We start from the raw sequence: 16,562 nt of genomic DNA on the forward strand, positions 1-16,562 counted from the left end.
CAACATCCCATCTATACATAATGTTGTCTATTCAGAACTGAAGTTGTGGGCAAAATATATTCGAAATGTGTCATTTGTAGGGCTAAAGTAGAAGCAGGTCGCTGCATAAAAATTCCACCTGAAATACGGCTGGACAGTTAGTTCGTTTCCGCGTCTAGCCGTATTTGTATATGCCATCTGCATGGAAAGCGACTTGACACATCACTTTCGTGGCATCACACTGAATGTGAAACCGTCACTGATATTACCTGCCAAAAAGCTACTGTTCTTGACCTATGCATCACAGGCATATCAATGCCAAGCTTTATTTCTGTTGGATACACTAAGTCAGGATCAGATTAACTGCTGTGCACATATAGCCCCTTTTTTGTTGCCTAGTTCGCCGCAAAGAACAATCTTCAATTCAGTTTTCATTGAAGGAAGAACATGAAGTAATGAATGCGTGTCACATGTAGTATGTGTCTAAAAGAAATAAATATAAATGCACAGAAAAAGATGAAGAAATGAAGAAATGAAAAATATATAAAAAAAATACAAAAAATAATAAAAACAAAATGGAAAACAAATTACATCCTCATCGCTAGTGGTGTGCGCGTCGCGAGGAGGGCATGCAGAAGATTACCTGGTGTGTTGCTAGTATTTTACAGCACACATTTGCCAATCTGCTACAACAAACAACCAGGATAAGCCAATGAAAATTTAACTCAATGAATGATAATGAATTAACAGTATTTGCTTCTCTCACTACTATACATGTATAACATGCCTTTATGTGCCCATTCAAAGATTTGTATAGTATTTTAGTTACAAACAGATGTAAAAATATGTGACTATCAAATTATTAAAAATGAATATAAAAAGTATTGGTTACTTTACATTTGGGAACACCCCTTGCATCAACACAATAGTTACAGAAAATTTGTATATTTAATATCTTTATATGCTGGCAAAATATGGTTTTGATGCACGGTGGGGGGGAGGGGGGGCGGGAATAATGTTCTTTAAAGCAAAATAGCAGGGTACGTAATTCTATTTAGAGCAAAAATATCCATTTTATGAAACAAATATTGAAAAATTTGACTTTAAGAAATAATCTCATATATGTTTTTTTATGGTATATGTATTAAATACTTATTTCTTAGTGGTTTACTTTTCACTGTTGGAGTAGGCAAATTCATATAGAAAGTGTCCGAAGTCCTTGTTATATCTGCAATATCATTTGTACAAGATTATTGATAGTATAACAATTGTATTTATATTTGTCGCCCGGCTAGCACAGTCGGTAGATCATCAGACTTTTAAGGTTGACGTACACCTCTGAAATCTGAGGGTCATGGGTTCGAGTCCCATGTTGGGCGCAAACATTTTTGTAAATTTTTTTATTCATGGACAAATAAACTTTCATTTTAATGTGAACTTAGACAAGGTAACAAGGTAGTCGAATAATAAGCAAACTGTTAGAAACAACTATAATAAAAATGATAAAAAGGTTACCAAACAAGTACCAAATGCACATTAATTCAACTACAAGATTCTATTATTCTGGCGCACCAAATAGAGATTTCATATTATAAAAAAATGATTTTTCTTAATTAAAACGTTTCAATACAGAAAATATTTTTGTATAACATTACAGTATGCACTTAACTTCCATCATTGACAACCTTTTTGAGTTCAACGATGCATGAGAACCATAGCAATCAAACGATGATATAAACATGTATCGTTTAAATTTTCATGCGGGAGTAGTATCTCTTGAATATATGTCTTAAAATATTACAGTGTAAATGTTTATCAGTATAAGTTTTTCTAGTTGATCTTTGTACTGCCATATCGATTGTACAAGTTTACTGATAGTATAACTATTATATACATATATGTCGCCCGGCTAGCTCAGTCGGTAGAGCATCAGACTTTTAAGGCTGACGTACACCTCTGAAATCTGAGGGTCATGGGTTCGAGTCCCATGTTGGGCGCAAGCATTTTTGTCATTTTTTATTCATGGACAAGTACGTGAAGCTAGTTATTAATTCATGAGTCGCAGATCCCTATTGACGAATACAATAATTCAAATAATCGAGATACAAACACTCCGGTGGAGCTACGTAGGCATTTGGTTGTAGTTTAATGTTGGGCAAGGTTGTTATCTTTTGAAAACGACAAATAAACTTTCATTTTAATGTGAACTTAGACAAGGTAACAAGGTAGTCGAATAATAAGCAAACTGTTAGAAACAACTATAATAAAAATGATAAAAAAGGTTACCAAACAAGTACCAAATGCACATTAATTCAACTACAAGATTCTATTATTCTGGCGCACCAAATAGAGATTTCATATTATAAAAAAAAATGATTTTTCTTAATTAAAACGTTTCAATACAGAAAATATTTTTGTATAACATTACAGTATGCACTTAACTTCCATCATTGACAACCTTTTTGAGTTCAACGATGCATGAGAACCATAGCAATCAAACGATAATATAAACATGCTATCGTTTAAATTATCGTGCGGGAGTAGTATTTCTTGAATATATGTCTTAAAATATTACAGTGTAAATGTTTATCAGTATAAGTTGTTCTAGTTGAACTTTGTACTGCCATATCGATTGTACAAGTTTACTGATAGTATAACTATTATATACATATATGTCGCCCGGCTAGCTCAGTCGGTAGAGCATCAGACTTTTAAGGCTGACTTACACCTCTGAAATCTGAGGGTCATGGGTTCGAGTCCCATGTTGGGCGCAAGCATTTTTGTCATTTTTTATTCCTGGACAGGTACGTGAAGCTAGTTATTATTTTATTTATTTATTTTGTTGGTTTTACGTCGCACCGACACAATTTTAGGTCATATGGCGACTTTACAGCTTTAATGGTGGAGGAAGACCCCAGGTGTCCCTCCGTGCATACTTTCATCACGAGCGGGCACCTGGGTAGAACCACCGACCTTCCGTAAGCCAGGTGGATGGCTTCCTCACGTGAAGAATTCTACGCCCCAAATGAGGTTTCGAACCCACATCGATGAGGGGCAAATGGTTTGAAGTCAACGACTCTAACCACTCGGCCACGGAGGCCCCGAAGATAGCTATTAATTCATGAGTCGCAGATCCCTATTGATGAATACAATAATTCAAATAATCGAGATACAAACATTCCGGTGGAGCTACGTAGGCATTTGGTTGTAGTTCAATGTTGGGCAAGGTTGTTATTATTTGAAAACGACAAATAAACTTTCATTTTAATGTGAACTTAGACAAGGTAACAAGGCAGTCTAATAATGGGCAAACTTTTGGAAACAGCTATAATAAAAATGATAAAAAAAGTTACCAAACAAGTACCAAATGCACATTAATTCAACTACAAGATTCTATTATTCTGGCGCACCTAGTAGTCAAACAAAAAGAATAGAGATTTCATATTATAAAAAAATTTGACACAACAACGTATGCTATTTGTCAGATGGTAAGTAGTCGTATTTTTCAAGTCCTTTTACTACCATTGTCTTCAAGAATGTGTTTACTTCATTTTTTTAGAGTATTATTATCTGTTCTTTGGAATGTCTGAATATTTTTTATAAATATACATAAAAGAGTTCGTAAAACACATTTCACTTGTGTTAAGAAAGTCTGGTAAAACTGTTCAAGTCACATTAATATGTGACATAGTTAAAGGTTTAAATGAAGATAATAAAAGGAAAATACATCGGATTTTTTCCTTGAAGTCAGTTGATCAGTAAAGAGTTCAAAAAATTTAGAATTAATTAAGCGCATGTTATGGGAATCACTGGCACCAGAACAGAAGAAAATGCCTCTGTACATGATATACCCTACCCCTAGGTATTCTATAAGAACCATGGTCGTGAAGGGGAAAATATACAAACTCGTTGCAGTCGCGCATGTCATACCTAAAACACGCAGTTCGGTAAATGTGTACTATGGATATCAAACAAGTGGTAATTTATCTTACATTGTGTACCGGTCACATTTCTTCAATACATCTTATCTTAGAAAAACAACGCGTAGTTTATAGTTATTTCAACGTTACACAAAAAACTTGCTTGAACTTCCCTTGTGAAGTTCCGTTCTAGATTATTAAACCATTCTGACTGGCTAATGTGAAAATGTATGTCAATCGTCATTTTACTACACGTGTTCGCTAAAATGTGAAAATGCAGCATAAATGTGCAAACTGAATAAAATAAACAGAACAGATGCAGACCAATGTACGATTTCAAATTAAAGATCATGTACAAGATGAATTTCATTCATCATTTCGAGTTTTATTGTAAAAATGTGATTTTTTTTAATTCTGTTTTTGTTTCTTTACATTTCGCCAAACATGTGCACACTGCTGTGACCTCTAGACCGGATGTTCATTAGGGAAGGTCAAGCAAGTTGACGAAAGCGTAAAATATGTTGATAATCTCAGCAATATGGAATATTGAGATAATGTGACTGGTGCACGATGGAAGATAAATTATCGCTTTTTCAATACACTAGGTACCCATTCACCGAACTGCGCGTTTAAGTTGAAAAATTTACGATTGAAACGGGTTAGTATATTTTCCCGTTCATGACCATGGTTCTTATAGAATACCTAGGGGTAGGGTATATCATGTACAGAGGCATTTTCTTTCTGTTCTGGTGCCAGTGATGGGAATTAAATCATTTAGCAATGCAGGTATAAATCCCGCACGATAACTAAAACGATAACATGTTTGATAATTATGAATTTTCTTCATTAAAACGTTTCAATACAGAAAATATTTTTGTATAACATTACAGTATGCACTTAACTTCTATCATTGACAACCTTTTTGAGTTCAACGATGCATGGGCATAACAATCAAACGATGATATAAACATGCTGTCGTTTAAATTATCGTGCGGGAGTAGTATCTCTTGAATATAATTATGTCTTAAAATATTACAGTGTAAATATTTATCAGTATAAGTTATTATAATTGATCTTTGTACTGCCATATCGATTGTACAAGTTCACTGATAGTATAACTATTATATTCATATATGTCGCCCGGCTAGCTCAGTCGGTAGAGCATCAGACTTTTAAGGCTGACTTACACCTCTGAAATCTGAGGGTCATGGGTTCGAGTCCCATGTTGGGCGCAAACATTTTGTCATTATTTTATTGCGAGACATCATATTCGTTAACATATAACAAATAGCTGGATATTCACCTTCACTCACAATAACCTAACCAGGACTTGGAAAACTGACCAAAATCACAATGAGTTTCACAAACCGTGATTGTATTGTTAGTCAACAGCAGTCTGTTCGACTTAACAGAGCTATTGTTTTACTAGCTGTCCGTCATTACGATATGGTACGTCCTTAATAGGAGATATCGGGTCTCATATAGGAGATATTAAGTCTCAGTTGGGAGAAAAAAATTCTAATTAAGAGATACTAATAGTAATTATAAAAAACTTATACCTAAAAATTGAAGATGTTAAGTACTTACAAAAAATTCTCACAAACCTGCCAAAATGCAAACTTTTATTAGGTCGACTCTTGCAGAATCGCTTAAAGTTTACTATCAGACCTCGATCACACTGTCACTCGTTAAAACAGGATGGCCACTCCGTGTGACTTTTTGGTATCGTACACGCCGGAAAAATAACTCGTTTCATGTGACATGTCTGCTTATATATAAAGGATATTACATGAGTGTCTTTTCTTCAATTTGGAAAGACACAAATGTAATATTCTTGTTATCACATGTAAGCTTTACCTGGTGAAACATCATAATGTCTTTTTTCTTTACCTATTATAGACCTTTTATAATTGACCAACGTCTCCTATAAATAAACGACGTCAGCATCAAAGCTTTATTACAGTACACTAGTGAATTATCAAATTTATGTAATGGCTTTATTTCACTCCCACGATGTCAAGAATGTGATAAATTGTTTTATTACATGACGGATTTCGAAAAGATTAAAATACGTCGAAGACTGGAAAACGAATGATTTTCTCGACACAAAGCGTTGTCACACTTTCTGAATACCTTCTTCAAACACTTCGCGCCCAAACTCCCAGTGTGCACGTTACCTACAAATTTGGTCAGTGAAAAAAAACGTTTAGGCAAAATGTTCGAGAAAACTATAGAGAACGTCTGGCTCGGTTTTCTGTAGTTGACGCGTTTTATCCTAATAACTTGAATCTGTGAAGAAAAATGGAAATTATCAGTAAAAGTGTGACCAGAATCGAGCGATTTTCCGGTGTGTATGATACCGATACGTCACGTGGGTTGGCCACCCTGCAAAAATCTTTTCGAAGGTTTAGGCTTACCACAGCTTTTGTTAAACTCGCTTTCCGTTGCCCGGCCGTCAGCCTTTAACTGTAACAATTTTCATTTGGATTTTCACTAAACGTGAGAGTTAGATATATATATTCATGAGTCGCCGATCCCTACTAACGACTACAATAATTCAAATAATCGAGATATATACACTCAGGTGGAGATATCGAGCGATTGTTTCTAGTTCTATGTTGGGCGATGTAGTTATTTTTTGAACACGAGAAATTTACTTTCCCTTTAATGTGAATATGGAATAATTGTTTGGAATTTAGAAAAACAAGTATCTCATTCAAAAGGTAGCAATGTAGTCGAATAATGAATATGTTTTTAAATAAGCTTTAGCGTGATAAAAATACTACCAAATAAGTACCATGTGAAAATTAATTCCGGTACAGGATTATAATATTCTAACGCACCTAGTAATGAAAACAGAGGAATAGAAAATTTCTTATTTAAAAAATTTTTACATGACAACATTTACATTTTTACATTCTCAGCCGGTAAGTAGTAGTTGCATTTTGCATGTCCTGTTAATAACATCGTCTTCCAAAATTTGCCTATTGCCATAGTATCTTCCTAGGAATAGCTGAATACTTTTACCAAATATACTTAAAATTAATTTCGTAAATACACCTTTCACTTGTGTTAAAAGGTCTGAAGAAATGGGTTCGTCAAGTTTGGAGAATGGCACTGTTCAAGTTGCATGGTGATTTACTAGTATTAAGGTAGTTCTGCACGTTTGATAAACCGGAAGTGATGGTGTAACGTTATTATCCGGAAAACGTGTAATAACGCCTGGATTCGGCGTACGGAAATAAAAATCATTTTATGAATTAATAGCAGCCTACGAGTAAATTTGTTACAATGGCACTGTTACAGTCTTTCTAAAGTTAAAATATGATATTAAAACATCTGACACATTAAAAATTCAAAATAATGTCTTAAAATTAGCATGAAAAGTGTGGTTCACTTTAATCATGGTCAAATATCTCAAAATTAAGCACACGGGCCTATACATTTTATTTCACCGCATTATAGGCCGTATGTTTATTTACAACTGTTGGAAGTTTCATTAAATTATACATTGTAGAAAAATTTCTATTCGCGAAAATTTCCCATAATCTTCCATTATGAAAAATTGCATGCGGTCTATATTTTTTCAAATCAGTCTTGCAAAAATCAAGCACACGATAGATTCTACATTGTGACATAGAGTTCTAAATAAGGATTAAAAACTGACAAACACATTGGAAATTGTTCTTTATAGTCAATTAATCAATCAGCAGTAGAACTAATTAAGAGAACGTTTTGCAATTTAAATGATCTAGCAATGCAGGTATCTCTCGAATATATGTCTTAAAATATTACAGTTTAAATGTTTACCAGTATAAATTGTTATATAATTATTGATCTTTGTACTACAATATCAATTGTACAAGATTATTGATAGTATAACTATTGTATTCATATATGTCGCCCGGCTAGCTCAGTTAATGCACATATATTAAGGAGTCGCTGGTCCTTGTTAACAAATACAACACTGAATAGAAAATTAAATTTGGTAATGAGTCCACATTACGAGATGAAAGATGGTTTGTCCTTTATAGGAAATATCGGGTTTCATATGGGAGATATTAAGTCTCAACTGGGAGAGAAAATGTTCTAATTAAGAGATACTAATAGTAATTATATAAAAAAAAAAGACAAATTAGAAATGTTAAGTACTTACCAAAAAAATTCTTACAAACCTGCAAAGATGCAAACGTTTATTAGATCGATGCTCGTAAAATTGCTTGAATTTAAAAATCACAACTAGTTCCACAACCTGAATAACACTAATACTCGTTTAAAAAGGCTTTTCTCGACACAAAGCGTTGTCACATTTTCTTAATACCCTCTTCAAACACTTCGCCCAAATCCCAGTGTGCACGTTACTTACAAATGTGGTCAGTGAAAAAATCATTTGGGCAAAATGTCCGAGAAAACTATTGAGAATGTCTGCCTCGGTCATCTGTCTCCGACGCGTTTTAGATTAATAACTTGAATCTGTGAAGAAGTAAGGAAATTACCAGCAAAAGGGTTATCTGAATCGAGCGATTTCCCCGTGTGTTCGGCACCGAAACTGTTCAGAGGTTTAGGCTTACCATAGATTTTAGTAAACCCTCTGTCCATTGAACGGCCGTCAGCCTTTAAGGTATGAGGCCCATAATAGAGTATCTCCTTTTTGAAGAGTATTCAGTTCCTACCATAAACCTACTTTAACTGCAATTTTCAGGGGGGGGGGGAGGGGGTGCGTAGGTTCAAGCGCCACTGGGACCAAAAATGTTTTCCTAGTAAGTTGTTACTTCTTTCAAGACTTGTTATTGATTTATTGTACAAAAATAGAAAATATTCATTTGATAAGCGATTTCTTGCTGTTCAAATTGAATTCACCTCTGAAATAGAAGGGGTAGAGTTAGACATCTTTAAAAATACTGAGTTACGTGCGGTAAAAGTTCTCTATTGTGCCTTCATTCTTTAGATTACATATTGTGGAAGAAATGTAAGTAAGTTTTACTTCTGCCCCACAGTTATTTTTGAAAGAAGTGAGCAAAATTCAAAACAGACCCACAGGCTTAGATCTTAATTTTTCAATGTTGGAGATAGAATTCTGTCTCATTAAATCTGTTTACTTGAGGCACCCTAGAATAAATGATACTGACACTTTTAATTTTTAGTTTTATAATTGTTAACCAATAGTTTGATGATTCTTTCATAAAAAATAATGGTATAATGAATTCTCTGCAAACGTTTTGAATAAAGGTCGCCACTTTGAAATTTGTCTCAACTTGAGCTTGAGGAAATACCATAAATTACACAAAATTTATAAAACACGGCAAGGAAAAAGTTTTTAAAAATTTGCAACAAAGTGCGAAGCACAGTCAACTGTAAGAATATACCAAGCAAATGCCATTTTTTAAACATTACTATTAGGGGCCTAATACCTTAACTGTTGTTTTCATTTGGATTTTCTCTGAACGTGATGTTAGGTATATATTCATGAGTCGCCGATTCCTACTAACGAATACAATAATTCAAACAAGGAAATTCATTGATGCAAGCATCAAAGACGCCGCCAAGTGTTGTGTCTGAAGTACATTTATTCCAATATGAGAAATCACCTAATCATTACTTTATTAGTCTGACTGGCTACAAGTTATCAACATTAGCACATAAAACAATATATGTTATAAACTGTTTAAAACATGAAGAATAAACATAATAGAAAAGTTTTACCATGCAATACAAATCCTCTACCTGCAATGACATTAACATTGCGAGTAGGTGGTCCCTTTACATACAAAATTAAAATTAAAGTAATTATGTCACTAACTAAGGTCACCTCCTGTGAAAAGTTCTTATATGCAGGAGCGTGTGTATGAAGTTTCACAGAAATGCAGTTTGTTGGGAAATGAGGAAATGTTGAAATTATTTCAAAGTTGTGGTTCACAGAAACCATTATTTTTATTATCATGTAATGTAATGAGTGTTTTCTATTTACTGATGAAGTTGTATGGACCTTAGTCACCTACGTTATAGATTTCAGAATGCAGATTATACACAGCAATTTACTGTTTCCCTTGCCAAAAACAACCAAAAATTTTGTCCAAGAAAAGAATGATATAACATAAATAATCTCTGTATTGCCCCTATTCACAAAGCATGAATCTTTCTTATATACTTTTGAATATCATAGAATTCATTTTTTTTTCGGACGAACGATAAACTTGAAGTCCTCGTTGAACTGTAAGGTTACTAGGAGTATGTCAGTGTCTAGTTCAAATCTAATATTACAAGAAATTTAGCAAACATAATAACCCATTGCCAAAGTGTAGAAAATATTTCAATGAAAATGTTTTGTTTTTTTTTTTTTATTATTTTTTTTTTATTTTATTTTTTTTTTGTCAGGAATGAACAAATACAAAAACTATCTATTAAATTAAAAAGAAAAAAAGATAAAAAAAGAAGCAAGTAACAAGATATAATAAAACCAGAGCAACTGACTAGTCATATAAGATCAATGAACATAAATTCAACAAGGAATTCTATTTTAAAGTCACTGATGCTTTGATAAGTTATGGTCCCATGGCTTTTGATATTTCGATCTAACCACATTTAAAGAAGTATTATCTTGTCACTGACAAATTCAGCCAAATGCTCTTTAGCCTATTGCACACCTTAGTTGACAGTGTATATCTGTAAACAATGAGTAGATCTATATGACACATAAGCAAAAAAAAAAGAAAGAAAAAAGAAAAAAAAAAAAAAAAAAACAAATAGAAATAGGAATTTGCAAAAGTGTGCGCATTCTGAAATTACATCACTGTACCTATCAACAAAGAAAATAAGACAAAAAGGTTAAAAATAAGTTAACAGCGGCACGTCCTTCGTTCATTTCAACATATCTATGCTTATTGATTCCTTTATTTACTTTGTAAATACGTTTTTTTCCAAGGAATTTTTATGCAGGCAAATTGTAATTTTCCATAATATTTTTTTTTAATTCTCTTCAAAGTTGTAAAACACACGAACGCTCCCTTGTCCAGGCGATTCACGCGTTACAGTATGGTATATCTGCGGTGTGTTCTATTTATAGAAAATGAGATAGGTAAGTAGGTCATGCTAAGAATAGAAATAGAAAACTTGACCTACAGAGTAACCTCCCTTATCAATAAATCGGATCAACATTTTTGACGAAATTGTAAATAAAAAAAATATGTTCTGCTGTACAAATAAGGAAAGGAAAGACAGATAGCATTGTTTTAAATCACATAATAAGTTGCATTACATACATTTTTTATGTTTTCTTTTTGCCATTTTTTGTTTATTCACTAAAATGTATTGTCCAATATCGTTGATCCTTTTACAAACTATTCACTGTGTTCAGTTTATCACTCCGAAACTATTTATTACCATCTTTACAGGGTCTGAAATAAAAGTGTATCCCATATACTCGACACCGCCTTCAGGGCGGCGTCGAATAATCTAGATATTCGCCATCAGGTGGAGATACGGGGGCATTTGTTTCTAGTTTTATGCAGGGCAAAGTAGTTATCTTTTGAATACGACCTTTAATGTGAATATGGAATAATTGTTTGAAATTTAGGAAAAGGAGTATCTCATTCAAAAGGTAGCAATGTAGTCGAATAATGAATATGCTTTTTAATAAGCTTTAGCGTGATAAAAAATACTACCAAATATAAGTACCATATGAAAATAAATTCTGGTACAGGATTATAATATTCTAACGCACCTAGTAATGAAAACAAAAGAATAGAAAATTTCTTATTTGAAAAAAAATTTAAAAGGCCACATATCCTACTTCTCAGCCGGTAAGTAGAAGTCGCATTTTGCATGACCTGTTAATGACATCGTCTTCCAAAATATGCATATTGCCCTAATATGTTCCTTGGAATAGCTGAATACTTTTACCAAATATACCTAAAAGTAATTTCGTAAATACACTTTTCACTTGTGTGAAGAAGGTTTGATGAAATTGGTTCGTCAATTTTCGAGAATTGCATAGTTCAAGTTATACGGTGATTTACCAGTATTAATGGGTGACATTGTTCTATATAGTCATTTAATCAATAAGCAGTAGAATCAATTAAGAGTACGTTTTGCAATTTAAATGATCTAGCAATGCAGGTATCTCTCGAATATATGTCTTAAAATATTACAGTTTAAATGTTAACCAGTATAAATTGTTATATTGATCTTTGTACTACAATATCAATTGTATAAGATCATTGATAGTATAGCTATTGTACTCATGTCGCCCGGCTAGCTCAGTCGGTAGAGCATCAGACTTTTAAGGCTGACTTACACCTCTGAAATCTGAGGGTCATGGGTTCGAGTCCCATGTTGGGCGCAAACATTTTTGTTATTGTTTTATTGTTAGACATCATATTCGTGGACATATAACAAATAACTGGATATCTAAGAAGAAATGGATTTCGCATTTACTTACAATCTCCTAACAAGGACTTGGAATATTGACCAAAATCACATTGAGTTTCACAACCCGTGATCGCATTGTTAGTCGTCAGCAGTCTGTTCGAAAATTTCGACTTAACAGAGCTATTGTTATACCAGCTGTCAGAAGTACTTACAGCAACCTTTATTTTTTGCACGATAAAGTATTGCGTTCATTTTGAATTTGACCAAGTTTGACATTTACATATATGCACATATATTAAGGAGTCGCTGGTCCCTGTTAACAAATACTACGCCGAAAAGAAAATTGAATTTGATAATGAGTCCACATTACGAGATGAAAGATGGTTTGTCCTTTATAGGAAATATCGGGTTTCATATGGGAGATATTTAGTCTCAACTGGGAGAGAAAATGTTCTAATTAAGAGATACTAATAGTAATTATATAAAAAAGACAAATTAGAAATGTTAAGTACTTACCAAAAAAAAATTCTTACAAACCTGCCAAAATGCAAACTTTTAATAGATCGATGCTCGTAAAATTGCTTGAATTTAAAAATCACAACTGGTTTCACAACCTGGATCACACTGTTGCTTGTTAAAATAGACTTTTCCCGACACAAAGCGTTGTAACATTTTCTTAATACCTTCTTCAAACACTTCGCACAAATCCCGGTGTGCACGTTACTTACAAATGTGGTCAGTGAAAAAAAAACATTTGGGCAAAATGTTCGAGGAAACTATTGAGAATGTCTGCCTCGGTCTTCTGTCTCCGACGCGTTTTATCTTAATAACTTGAATCTGTGAAGAAGTAAGGAAATTACCAGCAAAAGGGTTACCTGAATCGAGCGATTTCCCCGTGTGTTCGGCACCGAAACGTTACGTCATTTGGCCACCCTGCAAACATCTGTTCAGAGATTTAGGTTTACCATAGTTTTTAGTAAACCCTCTGCCCATTGAACGACCGTCAGTCTTTAACTGTTGATTTCATTTGGATTTTTACTGAACGTGATAGTTAGGTATATATTCATGAGTCGCCGATCCTTACTAACGTATACAATAGTTCAAATAATCTAGATATACACAATCAGGTGAAGATACGGTACGGAGACATTTATTTTGAGTTTTATGCTGGGTGAAGTAGTTATCTTTTGAACACGAGAACTTTATTTTCCCTTTAATATGAATATGGAATAACTCTTTCGAATTTAGAAAAAGAAGTTTCTCATTCCAAAGGTAGCAATGTAGTCAAATAATGAGAATGCTTTTTAAATAAGCTTTAGCGTGATAAAAAATACTACCAAATATAAGTACCTTATGAAAATTAATTCAGGTACAGGATTATAATATTCTAACGCACCTAGTAATGAAAACAAAAGAATAGAAAAATTCTTATTTAAAAATTTTATACAAGGCAACATATCCTACTTCTCAGCCGGTAAGTAGTAGTCGCATTTTGCATGACCTGTTAATAACATCGTCTTCCATAATATGCATATTGCCCTAATATGTTCATTGGAATAGCTGACTACTTTTACCAAATATACTTAAAATCAATTTCGTAAATACACCGTTCACTTGTGTTAAGAAAGTTTGAAGAAATGGGTTCGTCAAGTTTGGAGAATGACACTATTCAAGTTACATGGTGATTTACTAGTATTAATGGGTGACATAGATTTCTAAATGAGGATTAAAAACTGACAAAGACGTTGGAAATTGTTCTATATAGACATTTAATCAATCAGCAGTAGAATTAATTAAGAGTACGTTTTGCAATTTAAATGATCTAGCAATGTAGCTATCTCTCGAATATATGTCTTGAAATATTACAATTTAAATGTTAACCAGTATAAATTGTTATATTGATCTTTATACTAGAATATCAATTGTACAAGATCATTGATAGTATAGCTATTGTATTTATATATGTCGCCCGGCTAGCTCAGTCGGTAGAGCATCAGACTTTTAAGGCTGACTTACACCTCTGAAATCTGAGGGTCATGGGTTCGAGTCCCATGTTGGGCGCAAACATTTTTCTTATTGATTTCGTCTTTACTAATAAAATAAAAGATTTCAGTCTGATTTTATAGTCTTTGTTATCAATATGAAGAAGACGTTGAAAAAAAAGATTTTTTTTTCAGTTTTCTTCCTTTTTGATATGCCTAGTATTCCACCAAATTACCGTGAACGTGCCATTGGCAGGCTTAACCGTAATCGTAGTCAGTTCTGAAGGTTTCTGCTTAACAGAGCTATTGTTATACCTGCTGCTCATCGTAGCACTTCTTTTGCGCGATAAAATTATTGTTTTTATTTCAATTTTAGCCAAACTTGACATTTAGGTGATGCATGTATCAATGAGTCTCTATTAACAAATATGCCACCGACGATGCATTATGAGATACTGAGTCCACTTTACAAAATAGAACGTTCTTTATAGAAGATAGTGTGCCTGGTAGTGGAAATATTACGTTTCAATTAGGAGGAAATAAACATAGCTTAAGGTATAAGTAGTATTTATAAAGTACTCAGTCCTACTTTGGAAATGGTAAGTACTTACAAAAGGTTCTTAAAACATGCAAAAATGCAATTTTTCTTTGTTACGTCAACTTTCGGGCAATAGTTTGAATTTGAAAATCACATTTTTTTTACACAACCCGTGATCATATTGTCACACGTTAAATGTCTTTTCGAAGCTTAAGCGTACTAGGCATATTATCCTACCTGCTGTCCGTTCTATCTCAATCAGCCTTTAAGTATTTGCACGCTAAATCTGATGTTTTTATTTGGATTTTCTTCACTAAACGTGGCACTTAGGTATATACTCCCTATAAGTGAATACAGTAATTCAAATAATTCAGATACAAACATTCATGTGAAACTACGGAAGCGTTTGGTTCTAGTTTAATGTTAAACGAGGTAATTATCTTTTGAAATTGACAAATAAAGTTCACTTTAATTCAAATTAGAATTGAAATATGGAATATACTTGTTTGGAATTTAGAAAAAGAAGTATTTCATTCCAAAAGAAGCAATGTTCTTGAATAATCGACAAATTTCTAAACAGATATAGCGTGATTAACACGACTACCAATTAAGTACAATATAGAAATTAATTTACACCTCTGAAATCTGAGGGTCAAGGGTTCGAGTCCCATGTTGGGCGCAAACATTTTTGGTGTTGTTTTATTGTGAGGCGTCATATTCAAAATGTCTTTTCGAAGCTTTAGACTAACCAGACCTAATATCATACCTGCTCTCTGTTCTATCTCAGTGAGCCTTTAAGTAGCTGGGCTATAGAAATGGACTTTTACCAAACGTGGCATTCAAGTAGGTATATACTCCCTATTAACGAATACAATAATTATAATAAAAATAATTTGTAATTTTTAAATCATTCGAATATATGTTTTAAAATGTTAAAGTATTAATATTAATCAGTATCAGTTGTTATATTGATCTTTGTACTTCAATATCAAGTGTACAAAATCATTGGGTGTTATATATGTCGCCCGGCTAGCTCAGTCAGTAGAGCATCAGACTTTTAAGGCTGACGTACACCTCTGAAATCTGAGGGTCATGATGGGCGCAAACATTTTTGTTATTGTTCTATTGTGAGACGTCATATTCAAGGATATATTAAAGCCGCTAGATATTTAAGAAATATCTTATTCCAAAGAAAGCAATGTTCTCGAATGATAATCAGTTGTTATATTGATCTTTGTACTTCAATATCAACTGTACAAAATCATTGGTAGTCATATATGTCGCCCGGCTAGCTCAGTCGGTAGAGCATCAGACTTTTAAGGCTAACGTACACCTCTGAAATCTGAGGGTCATGGGTTCGAGTCCCATGTTGGGCGCAAACATTTTTTTTATTGTTTTATTGTGAGGCGTCATATTCAAGGACATATTAAAGCCGCTAGATATTTAAGAAATATCTTATTCCAAAGAAAGCAATGTTCTCGAATGATAATCAGTTGTTATATTGATCTTTGTACTTCAATATCAACTGTACAAAATCATTGGTAGTCATATATGTCGCCCGGCTAGCTCAGTCGGTAGAGCATCAGACTTTTAAGGCTGACGTACACCTCTGAAATCTGAGGGTCATGGGTTCGAGTCCCATGTTGGGCGCAAACATTTTTGGTATTGTTTTATTGTGAGGCGTCATATTCAAGGACATATTGAAGCCGCTAGGTATTTAAGAAATATCTCATTCCAAAGGAAGCAATGTTTTCGAATGAACAAAATTTTTAAAAC

General features: G+C 33.5%; 8 non-coding genes across 8 annotated transcripts; all 8 read left to right on the forward strand.

The window, feature by feature from the left end:
• The first annotated feature begins 1,264 nt into the window (after positions 1 to 1,264).
• Trnak-uuu (transfer RNA lysine (anticodon UUU)) lies at positions 1,265 to 1,358 on the forward strand. Its single transcript has 2 exons — positions 1,265 to 1,301; positions 1,323 to 1,358. It is a non-coding gene; the product is annotated as a tRNA-Lys (tRNA).
• A 524-nt stretch (positions 1,359 to 1,882) lies between these two features.
• Trnak-uuu (transfer RNA lysine (anticodon UUU)) lies at positions 1,883 to 1,976 on the forward strand. Its single transcript has 2 exons — positions 1,883 to 1,919; positions 1,941 to 1,976. It is a non-coding gene; the product is annotated as a tRNA-Lys (tRNA).
• A 680-nt stretch (positions 1,977 to 2,656) lies between these two features.
• Positions 2,657 to 2,750, forward strand: Trnak-uuu (transfer RNA lysine (anticodon UUU)). The gene is made up of 2 exons: positions 2,657 to 2,693; positions 2,715 to 2,750. It is a non-coding gene; the product is annotated as a tRNA-Lys (tRNA).
• A 2,287-nt stretch (positions 2,751 to 5,037) lies between these two features.
• Positions 5,038 to 5,131, forward strand: Trnak-uuu (transfer RNA lysine (anticodon UUU)). The gene is made up of 2 exons: positions 5,038 to 5,074; positions 5,096 to 5,131. It is a non-coding gene; the product is annotated as a tRNA-Lys (tRNA).
• A 7,012-nt stretch (positions 5,132 to 12,143) lies between these two features.
• Positions 12,144 to 12,237, forward strand: Trnak-uuu (transfer RNA lysine (anticodon UUU)). Its single transcript has 2 exons — positions 12,144 to 12,180; positions 12,202 to 12,237. It is a non-coding gene; the product is annotated as a tRNA-Lys (tRNA).
• Positions 12,238 to 14,233: 1,996 nt separating this feature from the next.
• On the forward strand, positions 14,234 to 14,327 carry Trnak-uuu (transfer RNA lysine (anticodon UUU)). The gene is made up of 2 exons: positions 14,234 to 14,270; positions 14,292 to 14,327. It is a non-coding gene; the product is annotated as a tRNA-Lys (tRNA).
• Positions 14,328 to 16,068: 1,741 nt separating this feature from the next.
• Positions 16,069 to 16,162, forward strand: Trnak-uuu (transfer RNA lysine (anticodon UUU)). Its single transcript has 2 exons — positions 16,069 to 16,105; positions 16,127 to 16,162. It is a non-coding gene; the product is annotated as a tRNA-Lys (tRNA).
• A 180-nt stretch (positions 16,163 to 16,342) lies between these two features.
• Positions 16,343 to 16,436, forward strand: Trnak-uuu (transfer RNA lysine (anticodon UUU)). The gene is made up of 2 exons: positions 16,343 to 16,379; positions 16,401 to 16,436. It is a non-coding gene; the product is annotated as a tRNA-Lys (tRNA).
• Positions 16,437 to 16,562: the final 126 nt, after the last annotated feature.

This window comes from Mercenaria mercenaria, chromosome 15, assembly GCF_021730395.1.
Source record: "Mercenaria mercenaria strain notata chromosome 15, MADL_Memer_1, whole genome shotgun sequence".
Classification (NCBI taxonomy): Eukaryota; Metazoa; Mollusca; class Bivalvia; order Venerida; family Veneridae; genus Mercenaria; species Mercenaria mercenaria.